This window comes from Colobus angolensis, unplaced genomic scaffold (genome assembly GCF_000951035.1).
Source record: "Colobus angolensis palliatus isolate OR3802 unplaced genomic scaffold, Cang.pa_1.0 Scaffold3, whole genome shotgun sequence".
In the NCBI taxonomy this organism is placed as follows: Eukaryota; Metazoa; Chordata; class Mammalia; order Primates; family Cercopithecidae; genus Colobus; species Colobus angolensis.
This window is the reverse complement of record NW_012116265.1, coordinates 3,873,048-3,887,597: the sequence shown is the minus strand read 5'-3', so window position 1 is coordinate 3,887,597 and position 14,550 is coordinate 3,873,048. Positions and strand designations below refer to the sequence as shown.

Here is a 14,550-nt window from a genome sequence, read left to right as displayed (position 1 = left end):
TAGGAAACCGGAGGCGGGCCGCCTCCGCGGCGCGGTCTCTCGGCTTCCACCCTTCACCTACTTCCCCTGCGGGGCCGGGGTGGGGGAGGGTCGGGGGAGGCCATCGGGAAGCCACGTGGTGGCCCGGGGCTCCTTTGCCGTCGCGCCGTCCCTTCCGGGTCGAGATGACGGCCTTTTTCCCCCTTGGCGTACAAGCATTGAGTCCCGCGCCCTGGGAGGGAGACAGCGCTCAGCAAATTTAGATGAAGGCAGCACTTCAACATGGGCTGTCTATCCTCATCCCCTGCTGGCTCTTATTAGGACAGTAAAGTCCCCAAACTCCACTGAGGGCTCTTCACCCACTCTTCTTCCCCGTCCAAAGGAACCATCTCTTGAACTTCACGAAATCCAGGAGCAATGCTAAGCCTTTTGTATACATCACTGAAAATAGTCCTGTGAGGTGGGAGCTGGGAACTTCATTTTAACGGGAATAAAATGTGGCCTACAGCTGGTTGGGGTGGAGCCAGGACTTGAGGTCCAGTTGTGCTTATTAACTTCAAGGTCTCCGCCTTTTTATAATGCTCAAGTTCATCCTCTCAGCTGCCTCTTGGCTAGCTCAGCATCTCCCTTTGCTGTCCAAACACCCACACCAGCCAGGACACACTGTCTGGAACATGGTCTGACAAGGGGATTAAAAACTTGAAATCAAGGTTGTCCAAAAAATCTGGGGCATACGGTTTATGTTGATGTATCATTGATAATTTACAGATGTCCCACTCTGTAATGCACTACCAGAATAACCACTTATGATCATCAAATTCTTAGGAAATAAAATCCAAACCAAAGAAAATTGACTCATGGTAGGTACTCTATTCTGGGATTTAACATTTTTTTTTCTCTTGTAAACCATAGCTGTTCACTAAGAGATTTCTTTCTTTCTTTCTTTTTCCTTTTCTTCTTTATTTCCTTGTCACTGACTTGAAGCTCAAGAGTGTATTTTCTACTAGGAAACTGTCTTGGGTTGCCAAGGATTTGTGTGCAAACAATTTATTAAGGAAGTGCTTCCAGGAGAAACTAGAAAGGGAAGCAGAATAGGAAAGAAGCAGCCAAGCAAGGGAGCAATTTAAGGTGAAGTTCCAGCCCCAGCGAGATCCCCAGCTAGTTCTGGAGCATAAATTAGAATTTATCCTAACTCGAAGCAAGGGAGCTGGGGTTTTCATAACCTGCACCAATTAGTCACTGGCTATAGTCTTTCCTGGAAAGGGTCGGGGGACAAAAATACCTAGCACTTCTGGTTCTGGGGTGAGTCTGGATGAGTCTAGGCACTTAATTTAAATGCGTTAAGTGAGTCTAGGCACTTAATACCTCTTCTGCAATGAAGTGGCTCCTGTAGATTAAGGGAAGGAAGTTCTCTGAATGAAGTTAGGGGTATGAACCTTTAGGACTAAACCACTTAGAAGCTGGGGGCCAGGGGCAATGAACTGGAAGGGGGGATATGAAGGGATCTGGGCAGAGCACCAACAACACCCATGACAGTCCACCCCTTGCACTACTTAGATCCACACATGCATTAGTTCGTTCTCAGGCTGCTATAAAGAAATACCTGAGGCTACAAAATTTATAAAGAAAAGAGGTTTAATTGGCTCATGGTTCTGCAGGCTGTACAGGAAGCATGGTGGCTTCTGCTTAGCTTCTGGGGAGATTTCAAGCAACTTTCAATTATGGTGGGAAGTGAAAGAGAAGCAGGTATATCCTACATGGCCAGGGCAGGACCAAGGAAGAGAAGGGGAGATGCTACACACTTTTAAGCAACCAGATCTCACCATAACTCATTCATGAGAACAGCACCAAAGGGGAAATCCATCCCCATGATCCAGTTACCTCCCACCAGGCCCCCACCTCCAACACTGGGGATTACAAATCCACATGAGATCTGGGTGTGGACACAAATCCAAACCATATCAACATGCTTCTCACGTCACTTTCACTTCATCATGTCACAGCTTATTCAAAATTCTAATTGGTTACAGATCTAGTAGGACAGACCATAGATAGTCCTTGTTGCTGCAGCTGTTCCTAAGACAATAACGTATTCATTCATCATCTCTATTAGTTCCCTCTCATGGTGCTAACCTGAGACTGGGTAATTTATGAAGAGGTTTAATTGACTCACAGTTCAGCATGGCTGGGGAGGCCGCAGGAAACTTACAATCATGGTGGAAGGGGAAGCAAAGAAATCCTTCTTCACATGACCGCTGGAAGGAGAAGAATGAGAGCTGAGTGAAGGGACAGGCCCCTTATAAAATCATCAGATCTCATGAGAACTCACTCACTATCACTTGAATAGCATGGGGGGAACCACCCCCATGATTCAGTTACCTCCCATGGGGTCCCTCCCATGATACTTGGGGATTATGGGAATTACTATTCAAGATGAGATTTGGGTGGGGACACAGTCAAATTATACCATCATCTTTCTTCCCTATCATCCATTCTAGATTCTCCTCAACCTCAACTAGCACCCTCCACCCGCCCCCCCCCCCCTTTTTTTTAGATGGAATCTTGCTCTGTTGCCAGGCTGGAGTGCAGTGGAGCAATTTTGGCTCACTGCAACCTCTCCCTCCTGGGTTCAAGTAATTCTCCTCCCTCAGCCTCCCAAGTAGCTGGGACTACAGGCGTGCACCACCACGCCCAGCTAATTTTTTTTTGTATCTTTAGTAGAGATGGGGTTTCACCATGCTGGCCAGGATGGTCTCTATCTCCTGCCCCTGTGATCCACCTGCCTCGTCCTCCCAAAGTGCTACGATTACAGGCATGAGCAACCGTGCCTGGTCTTCAACTAGCCCTGCTGCCAGTGTAGGTGGCTTGCCCAATAAAGTGACCCAAAACTTCATCTTTGAGGGATCTGAACTCTGTACTACCATGTCTTTATTAGGCAATGGTTTTTGAGTGGAAAAATATTCCTCCTTGCCCCATTATATAGCAGCAGCCCTACCTCCTTATAATAATGGTCAGTTACACCTACGCTTTTTTTCCCCCCTTCGTGGAGTCCAAAATAGGACAGTAGCTGTAGTTTTGTTTAGTGGGACTCTTCTTATGTCCACTGGTGCAAAGCATTTTCCCTTCGGGAACTAGAACCTCTAGACCCAATGCTCTACAATTGTGAGGACAGGAAGCATACATTCCCCTAAGAAGGTCTCTGGGAGTGAAGGTGAGCCAGGCTACTCGTATTTCCACCCTTTGCTTCCAAGACTCATGCACTCAACTCACTAGAGATGCAATATAGTATAATGGTTATTGGTTTAAGTCACATACTGCATCCTGAAGCAGAGTGCCCCAACCTCACAGAGTATCATTTCTAAGTTAGTGCTTAGCTATGCCTTCAAAAAATGGTTATGATATTATCAGGATAGATGTTTCTGAATGGTGTGATATGTTGTGGGACCAGTGGATCTCGCAGGTATGTGACTACCGACGTACTTCCTTTACCAAAAAGCGAGGAAAAAAATGCTTTGTGGATTCTGTTAGTAAATCAGATATTCTGAGTCCTATATTAGTAGATCTTGTCAAAGCACTGCAAGCAGGAAGGGCAAATCCATACACAGAATTTGTACCAATCCCAGTCAGAACAAAATGATGTCCATTCTTTCCAGGATGAAAGAAGTCCTACTTAATTAACTTGCCACTAAGTCTCTGGTTGGTGTTCTCAAGGAATGGTCCTATACTGGGCACTCAAAGAGTCAGTCTATGTTGTTGATAGATCAGACTTTTTCGGGGGAGAGAGGAACAAAAAAAAGTCTGTCTTGCTCTGTCACCCATGCTGGAGTGCAGTGGTGCCATCTTGGCTCACTGCAACCTCTGCCTCCTGGGCTTAAGTGATCCTCATGCCTCAGGTTTCAGAGTGGCTGGGATTACAGGTGCGCACCACCATGCCTGGCTAATTTTTGTATTTTTAGTAGAGACAGGGTTTTGCCATGTTGACCAGGCTGGTTTCAAACTCTTGGCCTCAAGCAATCTGCCTGCCTTGGCCTCCCAAAGTGCTGGGATTACAGGCATGAGCCACTGCACCTGGCCAGATCAGACATTTAGCAGTGGCAGTGGCTACGTTAGCTATGGTGAGAAGAAGTTCATGCTTTTGGACTCATGCATAGCCTCTATTTCTGTCACCATAGATACTACATTCATGAACCTATTAGGCAAGAACTAGGGTAGCAGCTAAAGACAAAGGCTGGCTGATACCTTCTGGATTAGTCATCATGTTTACCTGGTCACTTAATGCCGCTTCTGCAGTGAATGCTCTCTGGTAGGCATTAATGTGTGATGCAACAATCTGCATCCCCATTGTGCCCACTCCTTTAGGTCTTCTTCCCCCAAAACTCCTTGCCTCCATTTTCTTATTGTGCACCTTCCAGACCCAAGACCAACCAGTGGAGTCATTTGCTACTGGTATATTAGTCCATTCTCACAGTGCTATAAAGAACTACCTGAGACTGGGTAATTTATACAGTAAAGAGGCTTAATTGACTCACAGTTCTGCAGGTTGTACAGAAGGCCTCAGGAAACTTACAATCATGGTGGAAAGGTGAACGGGATGCCAGCACACCTTACATGGTGGGAACAGGAGTGGGGAGAGAGCAAAGTGGGAGGTGCTACACACTTTCAAACCACCAGATCTCATGAGAACTCTTACCATGAGACAGCACTAGGGGGATGGTGCTAAACCATTAGAAACCCACTCCCGTGATCCAGTCACCTCCCACCGGGTCTCACCTCCAACCCTGGGGATCACAATTCAACGTGAGATTTGTGTGGGGACACAGCCAGACCATATCAACTGGGAAGTCCAAGATCAGCCCCAAGGTGCTGGCAGATTCAGCACCTGAACCTGAGGGCCTGCTTTATAGGCAGCCATCTTCTCACTGTTACCTCACATGTTGGAAAAGACTAGCTAACTCTCTGGGGCTTCTTTTATAAGGGCATTAATCCTAGTCATAAAGGGGAGCCCTCATAACCTAAGCACCTCCCATCTTGGGACTGGGATGTCAACCTGTGAATTTTGCGGGGCACACAAACATTGAGTCTATAGCACCAAGCAAGGTTGTGAATTAAAGTGAGGTTCCAGCCTCAACCTGACCCCTTAGGAGCTTTTGAGAATAAATTACCAAGGAGTCTGTCCTACCTGAAAGCAAGGGGGCTAGGCTTTTATACTGCCACACCAGTAAGGAGTATATAGGCCACCATGGGGGTTTGCGAGTTCCCAGACATTTTTGGTTCTGGAAGCATCTGAGTGAAGAGGTTCCAGGGTACCAAAAGGAGTCCTCTGAAGAGAATTGCAGATATGAACTCTTGGGAGTAAAACCTGTAGAAACTGGGGGATGGGTACACTGAGCCAGTTAGGGGGAGACTTTAGGGGATCCAGACAGAGTACCATAACTACTAAAGAAGCTAAGATTAATATATAGGTAACTGACATAGAGCTTCTTGCAACTGACAAAATGGTAAACTAACCTGGGTTTCTGGCTTCCCGCTCCTCCCCAGAATCTAGCTCTGAGGAAACCACTGGGGGAGACATAAAGACGTTGGGTCCCCTTGTGTGGGTTGGTGAGGGCACAGTGCATGACAGCTCTGAGCATCAGAGAAACAGTTGCAATGGAAAGATTCTAAGTAGCCCATTACCTGCTGTGTCTGGGTTATAGAAGACTGTGACTTCCATGTTGCTAGTAGACTCCCTCTATTGTGTTGTTGGGTTGCATGCTTTGATATAGCAAGCAGCTTTACCAAAGCATGCAACCCCAGAACACAGTGCTGCAGAGTCCCACATGGCAAGGCGATGCAGGAGGCCTCTAGTCAACAGCCTGCAAGGAACTGTGCCCCTCAGCCCAACAACTCTCAGGAAACTGAATTCTGTCAACATGTGTTGGGAAGAGGATCCTTTTCTGGGTGAGCCTTCAAATGACAACACAGTCCTGATCAATAACTTGAGTGTGGCCCGTGAGAGACCCTGAAGCAGAAGATCTAACTAAATCATGCTCAGATCTGTGATCCATAGGAACTGTAAGATAATACCTGTATGTTGTTTCAAGCCACTAAGTTGTGGCAATTTGTTAAATAGCAATAGACAGCGAATACAAGCTTTCTGCAGCTGGTCTTTAGGCTTGAGCATACCTACCCTGTGTATGGTTATCAGTGTACAGGTCTTACCTACCTGCTAGAATATAATGCCCAACTTTGGATCTCCCTGCAGCAGCTAGGGTCTTGCCCTGCACATTGGAAACACAGAGTAAAAGATTCCTTTGCAGAAACTCCATGCCTAAATACCAGGCATTTATAATAATAATAACAAGAAATGATTTACTTACTTGCTATCTGCCAGATATTGTTCTAGGTCATTTAAAATCTTAATTAATTAATCAAAAAAAAATTTTTTTTAAGATAGGGTCTTGCTCTTTTTAAAGGTAGGGCCAGGCTAGAGTGCACAATCATAGCTTACTGTAACCTCAAACTCCTGGGCTCAAGTGATCTTCCTGCCCAACCTGCCGAGTAGCTAGGACTACAGGCATGTACCAAACACTGGGCTAAATTTTTAATTTTTAATTATTTTGTAGAGATGGGTCTCGCTATATTGCCCAGGTTGGTTTCAAACAGTTCTCCTGCCTCAGCCTCCCAAAGTGCTGGGATTGCAGGCATGAGTCACTGCATCCAGCCAAATTTTCACATTATTTAATCCTCACAGCCATCATATTAAGTAGGTTCTATTAGGACTTCCATTTCTTTCTTTCTCTGTTTTTTTTTTTTTTTTTTTTTTTTTGAGACAGGGTCTCACTCTGCCACCCAGGCTGGAGTGCAGTGGTGCGATCTCGGCTCACTGCAACTTCCGCCTCCTGGGCTCAAGTGATCCTCCCGCCTCAGCCCCACAAGTTGCTGGGAGTACAGGCGTGATCCAACACACCCAGCTAACTTTTGTATTTGTTGGTGAGACACAGTTTCACTATGTTGGCCAGGCTGGTCTCAAACTTCTGAACTCAAGCGATCCATCCACCTCGGCCTCCCAAAGTGCTAGGACTACAGGCATGAGCCATCGTGCCCAGTCAGGACTTCCATTTTTATGAGAAACACGATGCTTACAGCCAACAAAGAACTCGCTAAAGTCTGACACTGCCACTGACTGAGCCGGGACAGTCGGTCTGAAACCTGGACAGCCCAGTTTCAGAGTCTGTGTCACCTGTTAGAATTGAGAAGAGATGGCGATCAGAACCACATAAAGATTGTCATTTTCTGAAGCACCATTAAAAATTCCAACTCCTCAGTGTCAGCTGTTGGAGGGCAGGATTGTACCTTGTTTGACATGAAATCCCACCATTAATATTCAAAACACAGAAGTAGTAGGAGCCTTTAAAAATCGGTTGAATTAGTGAATAATGAATGAATGAATGTGACGCCTTGAGTAGGATGTGGGGTGGGAAGAAAAGGAACATAGAGAATGTTCTATTTCTAGATATTACAGTAGCAGAATCACATGGCTCATTCCAACATGTTTCTGTACAGTTGTTATCAATATTAGCTCTCCCAGTACTTATCTGATAGCATGAGTCGGAAATATAGTGCATTTTTCTTGATTTGAAATTGAGAGCAGAAATAATGCATAAGAGGTAAGTGAAGTGGAAGGCGGTTATTGTCCCTAACAAATGTGTCTATTTCTTACTGGTCTATACACATGTGCACACACCGAGAGCCCTGGATAGATCTAATTCTGCATTCATGCTAGTCTATTGCCTGCAGGGATAAGTGAGGTTATATAATGGGCTGGTTCAAAGAATGTGCTTGCTTGTATATGCAAATATCTGTCTAAATTGCTTAAAAATAACAAGTTTCTTAACACCCTAAACTGGTGGAATTTGGTTTGAAATGTTTAGACATTACCCCTCATTAGGCCTGCCTACTACAAATATATGAAATGAAAAATGGCTCCTTTCAATGCTGAGTTCCTTAGCCACACGACAGTTTTAGAGTAAAGGAAGAAGTTTAAGTCTTTTCTTATATTTCATTCATATTTTAAGTACTTGGGTCAGGATAATAATTTTATCTGTTAACAATTTTTGGCTGGGCACTATGGCTCACGCCTGTAATCTCAACACTTTGGGAGGCCAAGGTGGGTGGATCACCTGATGTCAGGAGTTTGAAACCAACCTAACCAACATGGTGAAACCCCGTTTTTACTGAAAATGCAAAAAATTAGCTGGATGTGGTGGTGTGCACCTATAATCCCAGCTATTCAGGAGGCTGAGGCATGAGAATCACTTGAACCCAGGAGGTGGAGGTTGCAGCAAGCGGAGATTATGCCACTGCACTCCAGCCTGGGTGACAGAGTGAGACTCTGTCTCAAAAAAACAAAAAATAAAGAACAAAAAAAATTTGATGATTAGGCTGCTTTGGTTATTTAATACAGACACAAAATGTATGGTAGAGTTTCACTAACTATGTTGTCATCATCTACTTAGTAGAAGTAGACTCTGCTGTTTTTATTTATTTATTTATTTTATTTTATTTTTTTGAGACAGGGTCTCACTCTGTCGCCTAGGCTGGAGTACAACGGCGTGAGCTCAGCTCACTGCAACCTCTGCCTCCGGATTCAAGCAATTCTCCTGCCTCAGCCTCCCAAGTCGCTGGGATTTACAGGCACACACCACCATGCCCGGCTAATTTTTGTATTTTTAGTAGAGATGAGGTTTCATCATGTTGGCCAGGCGGGTGTTGAACTCCTGACCTTAGGTGATCCACCCGCCTTGGCTTCCCAGACTCTGCTGTTTTTGGTGGAGCTTTCTGCTCTCTAGGAAAACTAGGTGCAGCTAACTGACCTGCATTTTCTTGGGCTCTCTTTTGCCTTTCTCTTTTCTTTGATTGCCATCCTGACTGTGACACACAAAGCTGGTCACATCGAGCCCTGGTTCACACCTTTGACTGACTCTCCTGGTCTCCTCAAAATAAAGGGTATAGTCCTTGGCCTGGCCTTCCCGGCCTTTATCATCCAGCCTCTACTCCTATCACTGACTTCATCTGTCAAAAGTTTCTCCCACTCTCCAGCCTCCATCTTTCTTCTCTCTCCTCCATTTTCAGTTTCTCAAATTTTCTATAATTTCCAAAGTCTTTAGGCCTTTGCACACATGATTCCCTCTGTCTTGTTCACCTTTCTTGCCCACTCCCTGGGTCTTGACTGACTCCTGGGCTTCCTGCCAAGATGTCAGCACTGTTGAAGCACTCCCTCAGCTGAGGTGGGGTGCTGCATTAGTCTGTTTTCACACTGCTGATACAGACATACTTGAGACTGGGCAATTTACAGAAGAAAGAAGTTTAATGGACTCACAGTTCCATGCAGCTGGGGAGGCCTCACAATCATGGTGGCAGGTGAAAGGCACATCTCACATGGAGGCAGACAAGAGAAGAGAATGAAAGCCAAATGAAAGGGGTTTCTCCTTATAAAACTATCAGATCTCACAGACTTACTCACTACCACAGGAACAGTATGGGGTAACCACCCCCATGATTCAATTATCTCCCACAGGGTCCCTCCCACAACATGTGGGAATTATGGGAGATACAATTCAAGATGAGATTTGGGGACACAGCCAAACCATATCACGTGCCCTCCTCAGGGCTCCTGTGGATCTGAGAAGACCCCCTGCTGAGGGTCCACTTCATTAACATTGTCCAACTCCCTGTTGGCCCATGAGCTCCTAGAGGGCTGGGACCCTGTACTGTTTGCTTCAGTACCCTGCACAGGTGCCTGGGTCATGGAATAAATTTTAAAAACATAAAAGGAAAAAAATCTGTTAATGAATGTCCTCATTACTCTCCTGTAACCTTCATTTTCCCCTCTTTGGGGGGATCTAAACTGCATTTAGTACAGTTAGTCGAGTTTGTAAATTTCATTCCAATTGAATGACAGTTTCAGTAAAATAAAAGCTGTTAGCACAATAGAAAATTTTTTTGAAAGCAAAATTAAATTAACTTTGGAAATTTCAATCACATGAAATTAATTTCTATAATTTAAAGCATAAATTTGAAAAACAGCTTCTCAAATCTTGGACTCAAGCACTGCTTCTAAATCAATCTATTTTCAATGCTTGCAGACCCCCATCGCTGTATGAGAATATGGCCACAAAGGCGATGCTGCCTCTCACCCTCCCTCGCAACTTTTCTTAGAAAGCGTGACATGCATTTTTTTTCTGCTGGCATTATAATGAAAGGAAGGGTAAATATAGTAAGATTTTGCTTCATGTAGTGCTATAGGACATAAAAATAGAGAGGAAGGTCTAAAGAACTGCCCTAAAATATAGTGTTTATGAACCAAATTGATCTTTATTTAGAACAGAATTCTCTCTGTGCAGTGCACACTGTTGCCTTTGGTATCTCCCCTGGTATTATTGGCAGTAATAACAGTCTCACCAAAGAGAAGGGATGTAACTTTGATAATTTAGGAGTGTTCTCAATCAGGCCTCAATGCCCTGCTAGATGGAATTGTCTTTAAAACTGGTGCTGGAAGTTGATAAAATCAAGGCTTTATTTTTACCATAAAGGTTCTGATGGGCCTTGTTCTAAACTCTTTGTAAACTATAAATCACTGTTAGAATTTTGTTTAGAGTCTGAAACTGCCTTTATCGGTTTGAATTTTTAGAGCTGGGGGCTGAATTTCCTGTTGGTGTACATCATGTAGCTCTTATTCTAGGAAATACTCCAGTGACATTCTTGTTCAGTAAAGTGGAGTAGGCCTGACCCTATTTATCAAGACTGACTTCTTAGGTTTACTGAAAAGACATTCAGTGGCTCACCAGGCAAGTCAAGAAATGAGAACACCACCAAAAGAGAGCATAAGATAAAGGGGGTGTCTCAGTCTGTTTGGGCTGACTGATACCATAGACTGGGTAATTTGTAAACAACAGAAATTTACTGCCGACAGTTCTGGAGGCTGGGAAGTCCAAGGTCAAGGCAGCAGTAGATCTGGTTTCTTGTGAGGGCTCATGCCTCATAGACGGCACCTTCTGTGTGTCCACACATGGTGGAAGGGACAAACAAGCTCCCCAGGCCTCGATTGTAAGGGCATTATTCCCATTCATGAGGGCAGTATCCTGTGGGGCTTAGGTTTCCGTGTGAATTTTGGAGGGACACAAAAATTCAGACCATAGCAGAGGATGTATTCACTTCTTAGGGCTGCCATAACACAATGCCATAAGCTTGGTGGTTTACAAAAACAGGTACCTATTCTCTCACAGTTCTGGAGGCCAGAAGTCCAGAATCAAGGTGTTGGCAGGATTGGTTCCTTCTGGTGGCTATGAGGAAGAATCCATTCCACATCTCTTTTCTAGCTTCTGGTGGTTGTCAGCGATCGTTGGTGTCCTTTGGCTTATAGAAGCATGACTCTAATCTCTGCCTCCATCATCACAGGCCCTCCCACTTTGTATCTTCGAGTCTGTGTCCCTCATCTCCCTCTCCTTTCTCTTAGAAGGAACCCAGTCATTGAATTTAGGTCCACCCTAAATCCAGGATGACTTTATTTAAAGATCTTTAATTACATCTGCAAGGGCCCTATTTTTTTTTAAGTTCTGGGGTACAAGTGCAGGACATGCAGGTTTGTTACATAGGTAAACATGTGCCATGGTAGTTTGCTGCACCTGTCAATCCATCATCTAGGTATTACGCCCCACATGCATTAGCTATTTATCCTGATGTTCTCCCTCCCCCCAACCCCATGATGGGCCCTCGTGTGTGTTGTTCTCCTTTCTATGTCCATGTGTTCTCGTTGTTTAGCTCCCACTTATGAGTGAGAACATGTGGCATTTGGTTTTCTGTTCCTGTGTTAGTTTGCTGAGGATAATGGCTTCCAGCTCCATCCATGTGCCTGCAAAGAACACGATCTCATTCCTTCCTTTTTATGGCTGTAGTATTCCACGGTATATATGTATCATATTTTCTTATGAGGTCACATTCACTGGTACCAGAGGCTATGACATGGACATATCTTTTTGGGGGACATAATTCAACCCATATTAGAGAAGGAAAATTCACCAAGGTAAAAAAAAAATCCTTGCTGCTTTGACCCTCTCAAGAGCCATCTATATTTTGACCTTCTGAATTTTCTCCTCCAACCACTGAGGCTAACCCCTGCCTCTTTTACACAGTGTTTACAATAAAACCAGAATATGAGATATCATTGTGAGGAGAGCTTGAAGACTGAAAAAGAGAAAAAATAACCAATAAGCAAGGAAGGAAGACTCGTCTTAAAATCCTAAAAGATCAAAATATAGAACTAGCGACATATAACATGATCTCATTTTTTGACAAAAAATAATTGCATATATGCTAAAAGGATATATGCCAAAAGTGCATAGGGATTCCCTGGGTTTTGGGAGTATAGAATCTTAAATTCCTTCTTTATGTGTATTTATATTCTATAACTTTATGTAATTTAAAAACATATTTTTAAACATAAGAACTAATTGTTTATTAAAAGATATGAAATCTGCTGGGCATGGTGACTGACATTTGTAATCCCAGTGATTCAGGAGGCTGACATGGGAGGATCGCTAGCAGCCAGGAGTTTGAGACCAGACTGGGCAACATAACAAGACACCATCTATAAAAAAAATTTAAAAACGTAGCTGGGCATGGTGGCATGCACCTGTAGTCCCAGCTATTTGGGAGGCCCAGGTGGGAGGATTGCTTGAGTCCAGGAGCTCGAGACTGCAGTGAGCTATAGTTGTACCACTGCACTCCAGCCCCGGCAACAGAGCGAGACTCTGTCTCAAAAAAAAAAGATAATGAGATTCTAGTATCTTAGTCCATTTAGGCTGCTATAACAAAATATCATAAACGGAGAGACTTTTAAACAAGGAAAACTTATCTCTCACAGTTCTGGAGGCTGGAAGTCCAGGATCAAGGCACCAGCAGATCTGACATCTGGTGAAAGCTCACTCTCTATTTCATAGATGACTTCTCTTGCTGTGGCCTCATGTGGTGGAAGGGGCAAGGCAGCTCCCTGGGGCCTCTTTGATAAGGGCACTCATCCCATTCATGAGTGCTCTGTCCTCACAATCTAACCTTCCTCCAACAGCCCCTCCTTTTAATGCCATCATGTTGTTGATTAGATTTCCAACATATGAGTTTTGGGAGGACACATTCAGACCATAGCACGCAAGATGGTAAAGGATTACTCACCTGGTCTGGTCTTTCCAAGAGGCAATTACTCTGAGTCAAGTAGAGAAGGTGGGACAGGAGTCACTTGGCACCTTTCCCTGAATCTCCCTTTACAACTTCCACACACCATATCCCGGTTTGGCCACTGTCTAGATGATCTTACTGAATTGTAGATGTGAGAGCTGGAAGAAACCTCACAGATCAACCTCCTTATTTTATAGACCATGAAAGAGAGCCCTAGAGAAGGTAACAGGCTCTCCCAAGGCCGCACGGACAGACATAGAGCTGAGACAAAACCCCAAGAATTGCGTTTCCCAAGTGGAACTTCTTCCATTAAATGCAGGCAGGTCCATGAACCAGTGAACTAACACAAATTATAATGCCCATTTCCAGTTCAACTTCTAATGAATACACCACATATCTGTGCCACTACTAGGTGTACAACATTTGTTAAGACTTATTTGTAAAACTATTACTAACTACCTGCACCCCATCCAGTCACTGGGTAATAAAGACAGTTAGGCACATCTTCAGGGTGCTACCTAGTTAACAAGAAACTAACCTAAATGTCCCAAGCCTGGCTAGGTCGTGAATACAAATGAGACCATTTTAATATAAAGACATAGCTCTCTGTGACTGGAGTTCCCAACTGCTGTCTTAGAATTTTAACACCCTTGCAAATCCCTGCCCTGGTTATTTTAGGGAGTCTCAGGTCATAGGGATGTAAAGGTTTGGGGTTTGCTAGTGGTGTCTCACAGACATTCAGCAGTAGCTCTGCTCATGGTCCTCCCAGGGCCTCATCTGGGAAGTCAATGGTCCAAAAACTATTTGAGGAGATATGTTTGTTAATTTTAGGTGTCAACATAGGTATGTCACAGTACTCAGATATTTGGTCAAACAATTCTAGATGTTTCTGTGAAGATTTTTTTAAAGGTAAGTTAACATTGAAATCGCCAGCTGTGGTAGATCACACCTGTAGTTCTAGCACTTTGGGAGGCCAAGGCAGGCAGATTGCTTGAGCTCACAAGTTCAAGACCAGCCTGGGTAACATGGTAACTCCCCATGTCTACCAAAAACAAAAAACAAAAATTAGCCAGGAGTGGTGGTACGTGCCTGTAGTCCCAGCTACTTGGGAGGCTGAGGTGGGAGAATGGTTTGAGCCCAGGAGATGGAGGTTGCTGTGAGCCGAGATCATACCACTACACTCTAGCCTGGGCAATAGAGCCAATCTTCTCTCAAAAACAAAACAAAAACAAAAACAAAAACAAAAACAAAACAAAACAAAAAAAAACCGAGACCAGATTAATATTGAAATCAGTAGACTTTGAGTAAAGCAGATGACCTTCCATAATGTGGGTGGGCCTCATCCAGTCAGTTGAAGTT

General features: G+C 44.2%; 1 pseudogene; it reads right to left on the bottom strand.

Moving 5' to 3' along the window:
* The window catches only part of LOC105517300, a 46,317-nt pseudogene that overhangs the window by 539 nt on the left and 31,228 nt on the right, over positions 1 to 14,550 (bottom strand).